Here is a 20,125-nt window from a genome sequence, read left to right as displayed (position 1 = left end):
TCTGGGAGAGGGCTCTTGTCCTTTACCCTTGTACTGGGACCTTGCTGCCAGGTGCAAGTATCGCTAATTATCAGTCCTGCAGATAATTAGGACTGCCACCCTGAGATCCCCACTTTGCTAAGCTCTGTATGAGCACGGAACAAAGAGAGCCCTCGCCTCAAAGAGCCCAGGATTTACTAGGCCTACCAGGAGAGCGGGACAAGCACAGCATCTTACTCTACCACCAAGTGTAAATCTTCAGAGCTCTGGCCTCAACCAGTCATAAATACGAACAGGTTTGAAGTAATTCTGTTATTCGCTTTGTTTATTTCAAACCCTTGGAGGAAAGAGTATATCATATGCATCTACGTCCCAAATGTAACTTTAATAAATATATATATTTATATATACCACAGAAAAATACAATTTAGACTTAAAATACTACCTCAGCTCTAACAAAAATATCAATAATGTAATGTGATAAGGAATGTAGTTTACTGGCCCCCTGCTTTAGACACAGATTATGGAGTACATCTGAAGTAATGCTGAGGTTAAAGAACAGCAGAACAAGTCATTGGGGGCTGAATATTTATGTGCTAGGGACTGACGGGGTCAAACCTCGCAGCCTTTCTCACAGACTGCCCCTAAGTGAAGCTGAGGCCTGTTGGGTTAGGCAGTACCTCTGGCAATCTCCAGGCCCCTCGTTTGGATGCTCCAGCCTCCCCAGGGCAGGTGGCCATCTCCTCTGGCCACATGCAGGTACCTAGCCGTGTCTGAGAGCTCCGGGCATGAAGGGAAGGGACAGACCTGGAGCTGAGATGTGCCACACAGGCCGGAGGTGTCTTTGGGGATCAGCCTCTTGCAAGAGTGCAGAAAGCAACATATCCTGTGAGCATCAGCAGGCTTTAGCGCCCATGCTGACTTCCAGATTGGCTTTTACAAATATTTTCTAATTGATCCAAATGTGGTCTTGAAGATGGAATTTTATTTTTTTTTCAGTTAATTTTTTTAAAAATCTATTATGTACTTGAGGAGACTTCATTGTCCAACTATCTTATTATTTGTTACATAGAAAAATATGTTTGTGAATGGCTCCATTATTTCAGCAGTTAGCCTTCTGCTGCACAGAAAGTTTCCTTTCTGAACAGCCACTCATTCATTCTGCTACACCATTGTACATTTTATGGCTTGCCATACCAAAGAAAAAAAAATTCTTTTCTTTTTTATTTCTTTCAGTGCTCCAATTATTGTAATAGTTTCAAAAGTGGCTTCCACTTTATTTATACCACATCACTTGGGTAAAGGATAGCTACCCACAATAAATCCAGTTATTTTCCAAAGTAGATTGCTCATTAAATATTGTATATAAAAGAGCCCTCTGAGATTCTGAATAATCCACAAAATGTTTTTTAGATATCTCTTTCTACTTAAATAAATAATTGCAGTCATGAACGTGAACCGAGTACTGTGCTTGTAAGGTTGAATTAATAAAAACTGAACTTTATATAAGCCTCGGCTACAGAGCATTATGCTGGTGAAGAATTTCAGGTGCAAATAATCAGAGATTACTACACATGAGGGAATTCACCAGTGGTCATGAATACCCTCAATCTACTTCCGTGAGGTAAGCAATATATTCTCTAATATGATATAGTGCAGGCTCTGTTACAGTGCTTTATAAGTTTTTACTGAACTGAAGTCTTCTTCCTGTTCTACTCATATTGCTACTTATCTGTAAGTAAAGAAATAATTTCTTTAGCTAGTGTATTTACAGAATGGAGAATATACCGCATGCTCTTAAATTTTTCCTGTCTCCTAACTTCTCTCCTTTTGGATTAGAGCTACAGTCCCCTGCAAATGCTATAAAAACAATAGTGGGGAAGAGAGAAGGGACTAAATTTATATATCTCTAAGTCTTTCCTGGTCAGGCTAATTCAGTCTAGCTGCTTCTAACAGATCAGTGAGTGAAAAATCCTAATTTACCCCTACAGCAAAGTGGCTTTGCCTTTTACTTATAATAAGTTCTCCCAGTTATAGCTATGTGCTCCATCCCAGAATTTACTTAAACTCTTCTAAACTGCAGTGGTAATTTAAAATGTAGAGTTTTGTGTTACAGATCAGATCCTCAGCTAGATCTGGAATAATTCCATTAAAAGCAGTGGAACTACAGAGATTTCTATCAGTTGTGGTAACACTATAAACCTCTTGTAAATAAAGCCTGCATTGTTAATGCTGTCACTGGTGAAGCAAATTCTATAACCTACAGCACACAGACTACCCGTGCAAGCTGATGAATTTTACAAATCATCTCTAACTTTTACTCAGAATTGGTTTCAGTCGCAATCAGCCAGACAGCACATAAAGTTGAATCTTTACCTGAGTAAAGAATGTCACATATTTTCTAGAGCAGAAAGGACACAGCTCTTAAAAGAAAATTAAAATTACTAGAAAGCTTCATTAAAAGTAAGAAGATGTCTGATACAGGGAATGGCAGCAAATTTGTTCTTGATACTGTCCCAAGGAGAGGGATAAAATCTGCCGCTGGAAATCTCCCTAAGTCACAGATACTCTCTCTTTTTTCCCTTCCTTTATTCATTTAGTTTTGTGATAGCTGCATCATTATTTGCACCATATCTTAGTAATAGGTAACTATTTAAAGACCTGTAGCTATCTTCTGATGTCATGTAACATAAAAAAGAGAATGGCCTAATTGGTTTACTACTAGTTTAATTTGTACTGTAGAACAGAGACCAGTCTCCCTTTCCAATTAAAATCTGTGTTTGAAATCTAAAAACTGAAAACCATTCCTAAGTAAACTTTGGACAGGTGTATCAGTTTTCCCTAGGTGGGACCTGGGCTCTGTCTCCAAAGGATGTACAGCCTTATCCTTCGTTCCCTAACTGCAGATAGCGAATGACCCAACCTAACATTCACTACTAATTGGCAATGACAAATGGCTTGGTGAATAATGTGCTTCCAGGCAGAAGAATTTTCTCTGTGTGGACTCCTGCTAAGTGAACTTTGCTAGGACTCATCATTTTTGCCACTTTCTCTCTTTGAAGACAGTTTAGGTAGAGCAAGACACAATGACTCGCTTTCTTGTGCCTGGAAAACAAAACATCAAAAATGAGGGAAGAAAGAAGGGTTTAAAATGTAGAGCACAAATATGGGTAGTCAAAACAAAGTAAAAACAGGCAGCTGGCAAATGGATATATGAAGCAAATAAAGGAGGGATGTACAAGGAGACAAAGGGAGCGGGGGGAAACAGTATGAAATGAAAAAGCAAACAAACAAACAATGAAGCTGGAGAGGCATAAGAAAGAAGAAGAAAATATTTCCCTGCATGGAGGGGATATAAGATGTATGCATTGATAAAGACACAGAAAATCTCTGGGACTACATTGTTTTCTGGGTAAAGTTCAGACCAAACCAGACTGCCAGGCTGAGACATCTACAGACTTGAAGAGGATGGAGGGCTCCACGGCATTTGTGCTGATCTCCCAAGAAGGGGAGAAGGCGATCAAGAAAGAGTGAAACACAGCAAAAAGACACGGGAAAGGACAGATGAAAGCACTTCTCCTGATTTGGCTCTGAGCCATAACTACACAAAGGACGACGCTGTTTGATAACATTTGTATTTTTTTTATGTTCAAAAATAGGTACTTAGAAAATTTTTGCTTGATAGCAAACACTGAGGAGCAACAGCAAGCTCTCACGGAGATCCTTACTGGAGAAACAGGTGTGCCACTCAAAATCCTGCAGGATCACCTATATAAGCCACTCTGTGCATATAGAGTCACTTAAGGGCATGATTTTTGGGAACACGATGACTAATTCCTTTAGGCCCTTTAAAACCAAGGTTCAGACGTCAGTACTGAACTATCCATCTGCCTACCTCACTGCATAGCATTTTATTGATGAGGAGAAGAAAATCTGTTTGAAAAGCTAATACTGCCGTTACTCTTCAGAGCACCACGTGTTTTTTTCCATTCTAATTTTATTTAACAGTTAACTGAAATCCCCATATTGCTTTCCTCATTCATACCAAAACCTCACAGCATTAAGAAAGCCACAGATACTGTAATAAGTCATGACTCATATCATCCAACTTCACCCGAGTAGGAATTACACATTTTACTGTAAGGATATCTAGGCCATCTCTACATCTAACATTTTATCTAGAATAAGGCCAAAACATATCACTTTAAGTACAGCGGGAAAAAGGAAGTTTTTGTGGTTAAAGCAAAGGCCAATGAGTCAGATGATGTGGGTTCTGTTTCCAGGCCTCACGCAGACTTCCTATGCAACTTTGACTGAATCACTTCACTTCTCTGTGCCTCAGTTTTCACATCTGTATGAAGGATGTCAGAATGTCACATCCATTCATCTTGGTTTCTCAAATTTTTTGAGACATCTGGGTGGGACATGCAAAGTGTTATGATAACTACCATGCATCTGTTATTCGGCTGTGAACAGAATGATTATGTGCTTCTGGATGGAGAAGAAAGTTAATAGAAAGGCCAGCCTCAGACCAAAAAAAAAAAATGATTTACTCTAAAAGAGCAACTCATCTCTGATTTGACCAACCCAATCACAAGTGAAATAATTCAAAGGATGCGGTAATACGGAGCCTTGGAGAAGTAAACACTGACAGACCTCTGAAATCCCTTGACCTTAATCTAGGTTATTGCACTGTGCTGTATCAGATGCAGCAGTCTTTATTATTTATAATTCATAGACGTATAATTAAATCTTGCACATTCATTTTGAGAAAGCACAATAGCTAAACCACTAACCCTTAAGCATAGTCTAGCAGTGGCATTTGGAGAGTCAGCCACACTCTCTCACCTATGCTGGCAAACACATTACTCTGGCTGTGAAGGAAACCACAATGTGGGAAGGAAAGCCTACAAAAGAATGAAAACAGAAAGTGTCTAAGGCCTTGGCAGAAGGACACTAAATAAAATAGAGAGTGGTGACTCATTTTGGCAGTGAATCCACCTCAACCCCTTCAAAGGCTTTGGCAAGAGTCCTCGGAGGAGACCCCAGGCTTTTGCCAAGCCACAAAACACCACAATTATTATCGCAGCAGTCATCAACAAAACAGATTTTGTAAACTGACTTGTTGGCACATAGATTAAAGAAGCTATAAAAAGGAATAACAGCTGTTTGGGTTGCCCTATGCAGAAAGTTACTATATAAAAAGTACTTTTACACATATCATATATATGTACACACACACACAGATGCACATGATGTGTACATGAAGAATATACAAACAAGCAAAAGTGCCAAAAGCTTCTGAAAGATTTCATTTCTGTTCATGGAGAAAAAACTCTCAGGTCTCAGAAGTTGTAAACTACAGACCTGATCCTCTTCTCACTCCTACCTGTTTCACAATATTCACTGTACATTTTCATTAGTTTCAACAGAGTTATTTCCGTTATACAAGTGTATAATGACATGAGAATCCAGAACTAATAATGGCTACTTAAATCAAAGTACTACAGGCCTAATTCTCCTCCTTCTTACTGGTGCATAAATCAAAAGAAAATTTTTACATCAAGGAATCACGCTAATATGAGGGGATAAAATGGCCCAGCGATCATTTAATGCAAACTATAACACAGAAGAGTCCTAATGGTTCCCAAATTTTTCACGTTCAGAAGTTATGTTCAGTTTTCATAAACTAGGCATGTTTGAATATTTATATGACTAAAACAAATTCAACTTTAGTAATTTAAAATTCTATTTGCAGTAGATGATGAGGGTTTGTCTACCTAGAGCTCTAACACACAGGCCGGAATCATACAGCAAAATAAACACCTAAATTCAGTCAAAAAAGTGGTACTACACGATTTTATGCTGGTATGCAGAGTGTAGTTAGGTTTAGAATTTCCTAAAACTTTTTTTTTTTTTTAATTTAAAGCAGATGAAAGAGTCCTTTAGATTTTTTATTAAAGTGGCAGAAGAGAGATGAAACTGAGAACATGACACCAGTATCCTGCTCTAATCTTTACTCAGTAAGGACATCAGTGTCCATTTATAGTTTCCACAATTATTTTTTTATCACATTGATAAGCAAGACTTTAATAGATATTTTTTTATTTTACATTTTTCTTGAATTTGAACTGCTTTAAATTTTGTTAACGCATAACACTGAAATATCCTGAAAAAATATTTCAGAGAATCTGCTATGTAACTCAGTATATGCAAGGGGCTCAATTAAACTCCATGTGCCCTGACCAGTATCCAATAGTTTCTGATCTCATCTTTTCACCAAAGAACCGAGAGTTCAAATTTCATCATTAATATTATACCCTGCTCCATGAAAGTACTATGGATGTATAGGTTGCCAGTGAAAGAGGGTGAATCTGTACTAGCAGGATGTTTATAAACTCTACAAAGACATAAAGGCATAGGTTATGGGAGAAATGTGGGTATAAACAGCAGATATGGTTGAGAAAAACATCTGCATCCCTGTGAATTCCCTCAAGCAAATGGATAAGGGCAAAGTACAGTTGAGATTTCTTGCTACTCCTGCAGAAGAAATGATGTGACCTATTGACCCAGCAATAGTAGAGGATATTCAGTAGTGGAGATGAAGCATTTGGAGTTAGGTGTTGATCATTTGGCTGGTTTAATAACTTCAAAATGACTGAGGGAAGCTGCTGCATCACCCCCAGATGATAATGCTTGCTTTTCCGTTGTTTCGTTACAGGGTGAAAATACGTAGAGGTAACTTGAGACACCGAAAACTGCTAACAGATGAAAATTGACAAGTTGTGGGCTGAGAGTGAGACTATGAGAATGCAGTATCTACTAATGCAATCCACCTGAATGCAAGTATTTGCATAGAAAGACTCCACTGTTCTGTTATTTTAACAACAAATATTTTCCAGCTGCATAAGGAACCGTTTAATATTTTCAGAGTAACATGTCCTCAGGCGATTTGTTTATTTACAAGTACAATCCAAAAATTAGCTAGGAATATATTTACATCTTGTATGCACGAGCAAGCATTTAGCACAAGATGCTAAGAACACAAATAAAATCCATACATCTAAAGTTTTTAGATCAAAATATTTGCCTTTTATTCTTATCCTTTCCCTTTTTCCTTTTATTTTCTTTTTTTTTTCCAGACACTTTGGACTACGTAATGCATTATACAGACCCCAAATTAGCTAGCATGCCAGCAGAAGCAGTGAGCTTCACCTATCCAAGTATTTAAAAAGCTTGCAAGCACACACTGTCTCCTGTGCAGCCCGGAGATCCCTGTTGAGTCTATGCCAAGTCCCTGAAAAGTTGGACACTGCATCCGGTATTTACACTAAGCTAAAATTCTAATCAGCACTAACAGCAGTGTGTTTTAATTCACCCTTATGATTTTATTTCAATCTGCTAAGTAGCACAACTGCCAGAAAGAAACTGCTATAAACTCCAGTAAACAAATGCAAAAAAAAAAAAAAAAATCAAAAAAAAAATCTTAAACCTGTTGGAGATAAAGTTTGCACCACTTTAGACACACAGCCCGAAAGGAAAGTCTGAAGCTTTGGTCAAAGCTGCTCTCTGCCGATTTCTTTTCAAATATCCTACCTTCCATTTCTTTTTTTTTTTTTCTTTTTCTTTCTTTTATTTTTTTTTTTTTATCCCCCCAACGTGTTTGGTACTTTTTAGCCAAGGAAGGAAAATGCTAATGTTATTTTACACCGGCTATTTCACCTCACGTCCTCCCCTACGCAGCTTTCTGCCAAGTGCTGTGAAACAAGAACACAGTAACTACTTGAATCTCTGGATGACACTATAAATCGTAGTGCCAAGAGGCTGGTGCCAAGTCCAGCATCTTCCTTATTTTGGGGGGGAAAAAAAAAATCGGCAGGAAAATTCTGAGAAGTTGGTCACCATTTTGGACCTGTTCAGTGCAGTCAGACCTTGGCAGCCATCTTACAGCTTGGCAACCATTTTGAGAATGTGCCTGGCAAGCTCTCAGAGCTCGCCGACACTGTTTCAACACAGCGCTGGTTAAATATAGTCCAAATTAAACAATACCGTGTAATATCAGGTAAACTCACCCTTCATAAATCCACTCAGCACGACGGTTTACAAGTACATCTTTAAAGAGCAGGGGACATTGTGCTTTTCATCGAGGCCGCGCGGTCGCCGCGTGCCTTAACCCTTTCCGGGCACGGGGCTCGTGAAGCCCAGCAGAGACCCCCAAAAACCAAGGTCTCCATGAGGCCTTTTGGGAGCCCCCAGCAGTGACATGGGGAGACCATGGATGGTATGACATGGAGGACGTGTTCCCTGTTAACCGCCGTTTAACAGAGCCCTGGAAACCCCACCGGGGAGCAAAGGAAACACCGCGCCGGGGGATGACAGGGATTTTCAGGGAGACTACACACAACACCACGTAAACCAGCAGCTGTTGTGTGAGAAAAACTACTTTCACAGCTTTAATTTCCTGATGAACTTTTCCATGTGCTCCTCTCCCAGAAAAAAAAAAAAAAAAAAAGTTTGATGAGAAAAATCCCTTCCAGCAGCCAGACATCTTAACGAAGCCTGGTTTATTAAGAGAGCCCAACGCTGGTGCAAGTTGTAAACAAACACTTCCCTTCTCCTCCCCACCCCACAAGATCAGTGTGTTTTTGGACCAAGCGCTTTTCACTTCGGCGGTGCCAAAATCCCAAGGACGACTTTGTGCCAGTTGAAGAAAGGCACGGTTGTTAGAAACCACGTTGGCCCCGAAGTAGCAAAACCATTTCACAGGTGGAGGCCGGGAGCGCGGGCAGGACAGGCACGCGGGGGAAGCGCCTCGTCCTGTGCCACGGCGAGGGGTACGGCAAGGTGCTCCGGCGGTATTTCTCCCAGTGTTTTAAACAATCCCTGCACTGAAGAAGTTCATTTTTCATATTTAATGTAGTGTAAACACATTTAATAACTTCAGGAGGAATGCGGGGTGAGTGTTTTACAGAACAAACAGTGCTATCTCCAGGACTGCTTTACTGAAGTTTAGTCTACACGGGCTCTAACTCTGTCAGACCTATTTGAATAAAACTTAAAAGATAATATAGGGGTAAAATTCAACACTTGCAAAAGCAAGTGTGTAAAAAGGCAAATATTTGAAGGTACTAAACAGTATCCAAGTATTAAAATGACATTTTGGGGAAGTATTTAATATCTGAAGACAAATGTCTATTGGAAATGCTTACTACACACATTATATTCTGCTTCTTATCTTGAAATAATTTACAGTGGAACAGAAAAGATCAAGTTTATGCTCTATTAGCATAAAGTTTAAACTATAAGGGTTTTTTGACCTTGAAGTCTGAATTAAATAATGTCTGGGATTTTTATTCTCCCTCTTTTTTTGCCCTTTTGAAATTTTAATTTGGGGAAAAAAATTTAAAAGCCAACTAATTAAGTGTAATTTCATAGTGAATGAAATAAATTAATTAAACCATAATTGAAATGACAATATTAAATATGAAAATATTATGCTGGAGTAGATCAGAATAAAGTCTTGACACTGCTGGATATCTTTTATATTGAAGGACAGTATCTGCAGCCGCATGACGTCAGCCATGCTAGAATAGTTGGGAATGCATTGATAAATTGCTCCATCGATTCTGTTCTGCTTCACTTACCATAATTATAGCACAGTAATGGATGACATGAGTGATATATTTTTACTTTAGAGAAAAGCCAAGAGTTTGCCTGTTTCTTTATGAGATTAGACCAAATCCTTTCAATTAATACAGCATGATTGATATCTAAAAGTGTAGTGGGGTAAGATACTTGCTTCATGTGCACATCTTTAAACATTATTGGTTAAATATTGAAATAGGATTCAAAGAGCAGATTCAGTACTTTAAATAACAGTGTCATTTTGGTAATATGAAAGATGTATCGTCACAATTTTCAAAGACTTTTCTGGGCCTGTTTTAAGTGTTTTGATTTTCTTAGATCTAAAAATCACATTTGCAGTTAATATTCATTTAAGCCAGGACAACTTTAACATTCCTCCTGAAATCCATGGAACTCACTTAAATAATGCTTTAAGGGATCAGCACCCTCACTGAAGTCCCTGCCAAAACTACCAACAGTTATGCTGGGAGAAAGACTGGGATGCCTGAATTATGCTTTTCAAATATATATGGTCCAGGTTCAGTTTTCAGCTGCTCTCTGTTGAAGTCAACTCCCATTGAAGCCAACTGATGAGCTCCATGTGGAGACTAAGGACAGCCCAAAGAATGATTTGTGTCCAGCCCTGCAAATGGCTATTTTTAAGACCACAGGAATGAATGCCCAGAGAAATTGTGGATGACCTGTCCCTGGAATTGTTTAAGACCAGTCTGGATGGGGCTTTAAGCAAGCTGGTCTAATGGAAGGTGTCCCTGCCCATGGCAGGGGGGTTAGAATTACATGATCATTAAGGTCCCTTTCAACCCAAACCATTCTACAATTCTATGAATAAGAGTAAGTAGAAAGTAAAGTAAGCAAAGATGAGTTATAATAATGCCTTATTGCTGCAGAGGAACTGCTACACAGTGCACAGCCATATATCCTGTCTCCAAATCTGCCAGCAGTAGAAGAAAGACAGCAGTAACCCGCATGGATTCCTCACCAACAAGACGTGGAGGCATCTGTATGACTCCCCTGTCTTTGGTCTCTCTTCCAGTAATCTTTTAGCACAACGTACTATAATTCTGGGTAGTCATGCCATCCATACAAACAGTAATCCTTTTTAAAAACTTTTAAAAGTATGCCACTGAAGAAAAAGCACCCTAGCCCTAATGCTTTAGGAATAAATAACCAAGTTAGCTCAAGAAGCAAGAGAGGAAATGTGTTCTTGCAGAGGAGATGTGAACAAAGGTGGAAGGAGGTAAGTCAGAGAGACATAAAACCACTGTCACAGAAGAGGAATCTGTATTACACGGATGCACAGGAGAAGACTCTTGTATTAATGCTGGTAAGTCAGTCTCATTAAATGCAAAAAAGCCCTACACATTTCTCACAACTCTAACTTCCCTCATGTTGCAGGTTCTTCATGTGAACAGAGAAAACGTATGTTGTAAATTACTATGTATCTAATATTATTACTATTTTAGCTCTTCCAGTTTTGAAAGTGGTAACAAAAGAATCACGAATAGGTGATTTTTAATCAATGAGAATTTTTTTCAGGCAGTCCATGATACCTTCATGCTGAATAATTTCTACATAGAGGTGAGCAAAAAACCCAATACTCATACAGTTATGAATGAATCCAGAAATACTGGCGCAGAAAAAAAAACTGACTGAAATGCAGCCCCATCTCACAAAGCATTTTTTCAGCATTGGTTCAGAAAAGACCATAACCGATTTCTGTAAGAATTTTAACCTGTCCCCTTGCCCAAAGCAGTAAATGTATGAGAATGATCTGTGCTTCTAACTGTTGAATTCATTCCCTTCTCATGTTACAAGGGCTGTCACTGGACATAAAGTGTAACTTGGGATGACTGTGGCAGCTATCAAACCTCCTCTGACACATTAGAGCGTCTGAAACCCAGACACCCAAGGTTTACATCAGAAAACTCCAGCATGTAGCGAACAACTCAAAACCAACTATCGACCACCCTATTGATTTCTAGTAGGGAAACCAAGACGGGAAAAGCACTGGAAGAGATAGGATTTCTTTTCCTCTCCTCATCTCTAACTTAGTGGCTGCCAAACTCGGGTCTTCTCAGGCTTAAGCCATCAGAGGTTTGTGTTGCAGCTAGCCAGGATGTCTGCCTAAGATAATTCAAGCTGAAAGCAGACAATGTGCAGTGGGAGCTGATTAGCCACTGACTTCCAACGTGACCTGTCTCAGTCCCAAAAGAAGCTTCTTGACAGTAAGATATGGAGGCTACAGCACAGCTGAAAAAAATATGGTTATCTTTTCAGATGGTATTTGAGGACATCTGACTTTCATACTTGGGCAATTAAGAGAGGTGCTTTTTGCAACTGGCAAGCCCTGGCCCTGGCCTTTAAAATATTTGATCACATACTCTAGCAACAGGTTTAAAAGAGATTTATTTTTTTTCAAAAACTCTCTGCAGCTGATATGAAATATAGTAAGGCTTAAATAAACCTTAAAATAATTCACAGTATGGAAAGAAGGTGTTTAAAAGGCCGTATATTCCTCATTCCTTTTCCTTCATCAACAAACCCAGTCTGCTGTTTCAGTAACTCTGCTGAAAGTATTCCAGATTTGCATCACTGTAGCTGAAGGCACTTTTGACCTTATGTGGAGACTGGGAAAATAATAACTATAGGTGTGATTTTGATCGTTTATAATTTGAAAAGAAATATCTCATGTTTGCTTCAGATCATCTGTTTCACTCATTATATTTGTATCTCAGCTATTATTTTCACATTTAATTTGGATATTAAATATCCACTTCAAAATGAAAGCTTGATTCTGGATCCTGTGGATTTTGCAGCTGAATCTTAGCCACAGGAACACCCTTTTCCAATTATAAAGTGTATGGCTGGGGTGTAAATCCTAGAGCATATTTTATACTGAAAGTCGCAATGTTAGCAGAGCACTAAAGAAACCTCTGAAGATATCCTGTAAAAACCTGATGAGATTGTTGTCAAAAATCAGAAACGTTTTCTGCCTTTGAAAATATGATGGTGCTACAGTAACAGAGCAAGACCATCATCTGTTATTTTTAATTTGTTACGTTAATGGGCTGCAAGGTCCAAAGTATTTGACATATATGAACTGTTCTGCTTGCTCCCCTTTGTAAGGCTCCAGCATTTTTTACACAGCTCTGCAGGAACACAGACCATAACGTCTGGAATGTTTTGATCTTATCTGAAGTTTTTAATAACTTTCTTTTTTATATACTACATATTTTACATTTTTTATTTCAAAACTCACTTTGCAGCTGTCTGTTTTCCCCCCCAGCTCAAGAGGACTCTGCTCAGCTGCAGGTCCCCGAAGGACAGAAGTGGAGGTGCCCAGCAGCCGCCGTCCTGCCCCAAGGGGGTGCTGCAGAAATGCGAGGCACCCCGGCTTCCCCAGAGGAGCCAGAGCTGCTGGGCCGTGGCAGGGCCATGGCCAGGACACCCGGCAAGCAGCTGCTCCCTGGGCAGCCCTGCAGACACTTTACAGCTGCTTTCTTCATGGCATTCCCAAGAAAGTGATGTGCCTCTCCCCGGGCGATGAATCCACCTTCTGAGATACAAGGATCAAATTGCACTGCACTTGAACGGCCAGGCTGAATCGAGTCCTCAGGAGGATATTCTTTTTCTTTTTTCTTTTCCTCTTTGCAGCGCAGAGAAAATACGAGTGCATGCATTTATAAGCGACACCAAACTATTATGTAAATGCTGCATGTTGGAGTGAGTATTTTAGTTTTTGGTGGGACAGCAGGAATAAGCTTATAAATCTAAGGCCTGGGGTCAATACTTAAGAAGAGATTACCTCTAAGCTTTACTTACACATCTATTTTGGCCCGACAATTTACAATGTATTTCTGGAGAAGAGACTAGTCCCTGCTCATTCCTGCTGGCACAGGGCACGTGGCAAGATGCATCTTCCTGAGAAGTCAGGGGCTAACACATAAGAAGGGACAGTAAATTCCCGTTGAAGCTGTAGAGAAGGCGATCTGACTTGAGCTGCAGCGAGGATAAAATAAATCTACTCGGCTTCAGGCCGGCACTTTTTCTGGCTCATGACACAGGCTTTCATGCAGTCTTGACGCCTATCGTACAGCTCGTCATGACCCTCACCCTGACAGCTTCGCCTCAAGCCAAGATCTGAGAGGGCTCCTTCCAAAACAAACCAAGACAAAGTTCCTCTGAAGCGCTGTTTTTCTGAACCGAGCAAGATCCAACTCCACTTCCACCCACGTTGTAACCCATGCACATGCCCAGAGGCATGTGACAAAGCACATGGAAATGCACACGCCGAGTTCTCCAGATGCCAAACGGCAGTCCAAAAGCTGAGATCCAGACATTTCAGTGGAACTAGCAAACTGTGTCTGCAAATCTGCAGCCCCGTGTTGTTTGAGGACATACGCTGCAGGTGCTATCGTAGAGGCTGCTGTCTAAAAGGGGCCTGTACACTTCCAGCTATGTCATCAAGCACACAAAATGAGGCTGTAAAATAGGAACAACCTTAAAGCAAGGCAGCGTTACCCGTGGAATGAGATTCACAGTACACAGAAAATATCAGAAGGGATCATCAAAACATTACGATAGATACTAAAATGGAATTCCTGTTAAAATGTTCGCTTACATTATACATAAAAGCAATATATTTAAGTGTGCTTGTAAACATGTGCAAAGTTATTTTACTGACAGAGGCATTCCAAGAGCATAATAAGGAAGTTACACTGCTAACAAAGTAGCCATCTGAAATAATAGTAAATGCATTATTTAGTAGAAGTTAATAGTACGGATTAATAAGCAGTACATGTGGATTGTTTCATTTTGTACTCTAGTGGCAAAGGAAGATATAACAGCGTGTTCGGACGGAGGAACAGGAATGGTTGAAGTCTGCAGCTGCAGAGTTTCGGAGCACAGAGTTACTGAGCACAGGCCAGAGATGACCTGAACTCGGTTAGCTGGAAAAATAACGTGAGAGGTTTCCATCCCGCCTCGCAGGGTTTGCTGGGACGTGCTTTCTGACTCTCACGAATAGCAAGTAATTCCCTGTGTTCAAAACAATGAGCTTCATGCTAAAACCCTTGTTTAGCACCACAGCAGCGTGCTTTCGAGATCTGCAAATTGCAGACCATTTCCTAGAAGGTCAGAAAATAGCGAGCTATATATAATAGGAAGCCATTCCTCCCCGTAAAAAGAAGGGTGAATGCACCTATAAAAAGAAGGGTAGGTGCACGTTATTTGCTCTTTTTTCTCCTCGGACTGAGAGGCACATGGCAGAAAACGGAGCGGGATCAAGTCCAAAGCACTATCCTCCTTAAGGATACGCTACGCGGTATCATCAGCGAGTCTCAGCCAATATTGGCTAACAGTCGCTGTCTGTTTGCCAAGCAGAAGTTTGCCATGTTAAACTGTCACTATAATGCCACCTTGAAGAGGCGTTATCATCACTCTTGCGATGATACACGGCAACCGTGAACGGAAACGGAGGCCGGAGCTCACACATCTGAACAACAGACGATCCTGGTGCCGCGGATAAGTAACCCAGCAGACAGCGCTGCTGCTTATCGCAGCGGTGATCCGGGAGCCCTCCGCCACAGGGACTGCTCCTTCAGACGGGCATTCCCTGCTGTAAAAACTACACCGTTACACGAGTTTAGAGCGTGCCATTTACTGAATTTATTAAGAATACTGAGTGTACATAAACCCTTCTTGTTATTTCTCTATGTGTACTGCTTCCCTGCCCTGAATACAGTGTAAAAGCACAACAGACAGCCACAAAATCCTTTAAGCATCTCATGGAATTGATACTGACCTTAAACACCATTGACAAAAATTCATTTCCAAGGCATCTTGCCCTAAGACCTTCACAGGTAAAGGACAGAGAGACAGCCACAAAGCGCAGGCTGGATTTCCCCTTTCCCTGGACCTCTCTTGATATTGAATGAGGTGTATAAAACCTGGGTAAAGGAGAGCGTTACACCAGACAAAAGTGCTGTATGCTGCTGGAGACAAGGCTCACCATATGGGAGAACACTTACCTAATACAGCTGCACAGCCTAGCCGGGGGTACTGCACAAATTACCCCTCATTAATATGGCCAAGTTATAACCTGGACTTACAGAACACAGGAACTGGAATTTGGTTTCATACAGGGTGCGAACTTTTTTTTATTTAATAATGACTGTGTAATATTGACCTTAGTAATTACAGACTGGAAAAGCGAACTTTGCATTAGCGGCACCATATTGATTTTGCAAATGCAGAAGCACAAAAATACTTTTACGCCTAAGAAAGGTTCCAGCTACCACATTTGGAAGACCTTGGGAGAACAGTAACTCGGAGAACTTTCTTTGTTCAGTACCGGTCCTAAGCATACACCTAAGTGCCTCGCTCACAGACTTTGATATTGAACAGCCTGATAACGCCTCCTCTGGAGTGCCCTCCCCTCCCTTCCACTCAAGGTGGTTCTCCACACCTGGTGGAGTTGGAGTCAATTCTAATGGGCCAAACGCAATTTAACTCATTAAAATACTTCATTCAGTACGTAATACATCAGTGAATTAATATATTATTCACTGATACATTCTGAACTATTTAGCCAGCTGTATGAAATGTTTCTAATACATTAGCTGACATTTTTTTAATTACACAAATACTTTGTGTAGCAAATAACTGTTCATTATTTGGCAAGCCCTGCGAATTATATACAGTTAATTATATTCAGGTTGGTGTATTGGTTATAAATAACTGTGATAAAACTGTGATATCAATGCTGACAGAATTTTAGAGGAAATCAACATTTTCCTGTACTGAAGTAACTGAGAACTATGAACAGAAACCCTGCTTCTAAAAATGCAATTGTAAATGAAAAAAATGTATGTGCACAAAACTATTATTTTATCTCACTCTGTATTTTTGCCTTGAATTCTTATTAATTTAGTGGTTTGTCTTAATTTACAGATCTAAATTTTTAAGAAGACTGAACAGCTGAGAGTTTCTTCATTCCTGTATTATTATTTTTTTGTAATATTCTACAAGTTATTGACTTTTAGAAGTTTGTAATTTTAAAAACTAACAAGTCAACATACACAAATTATAAAGGCCCTGAAGTAAAGGCCAATGACAAATTATTGCTTGTGCATTCTGATCTTAAACAGTATCCTCTTTCCCATAATCAGAAGAGTTGAACTCATGAAAATGCTATGCTGGACACGATGGCCAAACACTGTTTTTCAGAGCCAGATCCTCTGCAGATTTACTTGCAGAGATGTGAATCCTAAACTTTAAAGACTGACTTTTGATCCTGCTTAAAGATCTCCGTGAGCAGTCACGTATGGCTAAACTGGAGAATGAGCAGTAAGCCAAGCACGGGGACTGCGGGAGGTGGAAAACCTCAGCACCCAGAACAGTTGAACCACAACAGTGCTGTCTATCACACTGCAGTCGTTTGCATTCATTCAAAGGTGATCAGCTTAATAATGAAATAAAAGTTGAACATAAAATTCTCACAAATTACTGAGATCATGCTGTTCTCCACTACGTCATCCTAAACTAGTCCGTGTAGTCAGTTCTGGTTTGCCTTGGTATAACCAAGTTAAAATTTGTTTCAGTCTGTGCCTCGTGCAGAGGCATACCCTACCATCTGCCTGGGTTCAGCTTAACCAGCCTCCTTTTCTGAGACTCCCTGAAGTAGCAACCTGAATATCACACCTGTTTATCACGACAACTCCCTCTAACAGATCCTTCTGTTTCCCTGTCCTGACTATTATATCTGTTAGCATCCTGTAGCAGGCAAGGGGAACATGACCTCTTCCCATACACAAGGGAAGAGGCTGAAATTTTGAGCCACGGTGATGTAGCCTGTCACCAGGTGTGGATTAGCTGTTCCAAGTCAGTGCATGTCACAGGGCTTTGAGGACGTGTGGAGGCGTGATGAAATCCATCACAACAACATACATCCTTAACTTACCACATCCTTGTCTGAAAACAGTCATGCCTGGAGGGACCATTTCCCATATTGCGGTATGTAGTAAAATACAAACACAAAACCAAACTCAAAACCAACAGAACAAAATGAAGCAACAACAACAACAACAGAAAAAAAAATAAATAAAAGGAGACTGGATATCTTTTGCAAGAGAAGTATTGCTAGATGTAGAGCCAGTGGGGGGGGGAAAAAAGAGAGAAAAAAAGAAAAAAAAGGAGAGTATTTTCTTCAGTAGGGCAAGTTTCTCCTGCAAATTGGCAGTGAATCAGTTACTAAATGACATGCCTAAAATCAGGTGGTGGATTATTGGAAATGAAATCTTTGTCCCAGGAAAGCCAACGGCAAAAAATCCTATTGATTTCAATGGGACAGGGTTGTCTCTCTGGACTTAACAGTCAATCATGCAGAATTGGCAACAGAGTCCAAATGTCCCTGTTTGTTATTAGACCACGGAAATCCATATTAGTTTGCTTCATCTGCACTTGTGGCCAGCACATCAGTGCTTTTTTGTATTTTTTTTTTTGGCATGGAGGTGTAAATAAGCTGAGTGGGTTCAATTTTTCAACCCAAGCCACACAAATGAGAGCTGTGCTATTTCTCCCAAGCATTTCAGAGTCCATTTTCCTCCTGAAATGCATGGGCAGACTCACCACTAATGGGAGCGCTGTGTTTACAAGCAGAGGGGAACTAAGCCTTTAGTGTTTTTGCATATTTGCAATACAGCATGTGGTTCGGATGGGAGGAAGGTTTATTGGAAGAGGAAGATGGTGAAAAATGGTGGAAGAAAAAATCTGGTCCTTAGAGGCTAGTATTGCTATTAAGTATATACAGTCTTCATTTTTCTCAGTCCTTTTTGCAGAAAAGCTTTGGTGAGGAACAGTTAAACTAAAGTGCAGAGGCTTAATATTATAAATACTATACGGTGGTATAATGCTGCTATTTAAACAACTTTTAATGAACAACCTTTCAAAATTTAAGTTCTTGGAAATTCTTCGATGACAAACCTTCTACTTATGACTAATCTTTTTATCTGAAAGCAAAACCAGATCCAAATAAAAGGACAGTAACAAGGTAACAATGTAGGAAGAGTGTGCGTGTGCGCAGTGCACACCCACACTGAAAAACATTAAATGGATTCACAATAGTGAAGTTAGCGATAGATGAAGTACTACTGATATGGTACCCCAAGTCCATCACTTAGATTAAATATTGTATGGAAATCACCACAGACTGATACAAGGCTGAGTAAACAAATGATACACACTGTAGCGGGTCTATTTGTCCAGGCAGATATTAGTGCAATACACAAAATGGGACCAGGGAACACTGAAAGTGAAAATTTGTGACCTGTGAGTATCCCCAGAATGCCCGTAGAACATTATTCCCCCTTTTAACCTTAATTTTTATTCTCTGTCTCAATTTCTGCTCTGCTTCTCCCATCATAGCCCAGGCTACCTAGGCTGACAGCCGTCGCGGGCCGAGGTAGCACAGATGGGGCGGCTGCAGCTGCCTCTCACCTGACAGACTGCGAAGCCCACCGGGACACTTTCCTGCTCCCTTTATGTCTGTCTGCCCACATTTGCAACAGCGCCTTTCCCCGGGCCTTTATTGAACGTGTCACCGATGCCACGAGCACGCGGGGCTCACAAGTGACAGGCCCGCAAGGTGCTCCTCAGCGGAGGAAACCCCGGGCGGGCCTGCCCGAAAGCAGCCATTGAGCAGCCCGGCGTGGGCCCTGACTTAATGCAGTTCAACACGCCTGGCTCCCCAATGGGATGATAAATCCCTCAGGGCAACTCGGCACAGCTGGACGGACGCATGTTGCCTGTGGATTTTCTTGGTGCCGTGCCACAGCAGGCGTGGGTGGCAGCACGGGAGCTGCCTGGCCTCTCAGGGCTGGGGGCACGACGCCGGCCCTTGTACAGCTGCTCCTGTGCAGCTTCACCACCAACCCCACTAAAGTTCCCCCCAGCCCGGGACACGACTTTTTCAAAAGGCACAACCTCCCTTCCTTTGTTTCACCTTCAATTTTGTGCCAAAAAATGAAGGGGGGGGTTGGGGGGGTTAGTTTTTCCATGCCCTACTTTGCCAAAAAAAAAAAAAGTCTGCTGCCACCTGACCAGGCACTGGGGCCGCAGGACATTGAAGCGCTCTCATTTACTTCCACAAATAATCCCACCTGCACGCAGAGCGCTCGAGTTTCAAATATCAGGCCCTCAGGTCCGCAGGCCTTGGAAATGAGGCCGTGTCGGATTTACAGTGCCGGTGCGTGAGCAGGGGCGAGTGTGGCCATTTTGAGCAGGCTCGGCAGGCAGCGCACTGAGCTGAGCCACGGGCCCCGCACCCCGATCACAGAAAGTTTTTTTGCAGTGCACGTTCACTGAAAACTATGTGTACCTCTGCAAAGCGAAGCAGACACGCTGCACATGGCTCCAAGAAGCATGCCGGCCTTCCCCAGCCTGCCAACGCAGTCATCACCGCTGTATTTATTAAAAGCTATAAAGCGAGGGAAAGGCCCCCCGT

At 41.0% G+C, this 20,125-nt stretch overlaps 1 protein-coding gene and 1 long non-coding RNA gene across 12 annotated transcripts in view; one reads left to right on the top strand and one right to left on the bottom strand.

Annotated features, from left to right (window-relative positions):
• NFIA (nuclear factor I A) overlaps nucleotides 1-20,125 on the bottom strand; it is a 371,189-nt gene that overhangs the window by 134,401 nt on the left and 216,663 nt on the right. The gene's annotated exons all lie outside the window — the stretch shown is intronic.
• LOC110353333 (uncharacterized) lies at nucleotides 1,463-6,986 on the top strand. The gene is made up of 3 exons (XR_005267468.2): nucleotides 1,463-1,713; nucleotides 3,639-3,718; nucleotides 6,701-6,986. It is a non-coding gene; the product is annotated as an uncharacterized lncRNA (long non-coding RNA).

Source organism: Anas platyrhynchos, chromosome 8 (genome assembly GCF_047663525.1).
Source record: "Anas platyrhynchos isolate ZD024472 breed Pekin duck chromosome 8, IASCAAS_PekinDuck_T2T, whole genome shotgun sequence".
Classification (NCBI taxonomy): Eukaryota; Metazoa; Chordata; class Aves; order Anseriformes; family Anatidae; genus Anas; species Anas platyrhynchos.
Note: the sequence above shows the minus strand (reverse complement) of the source record. Positions and strands in the feature narration are given on the sequence as shown.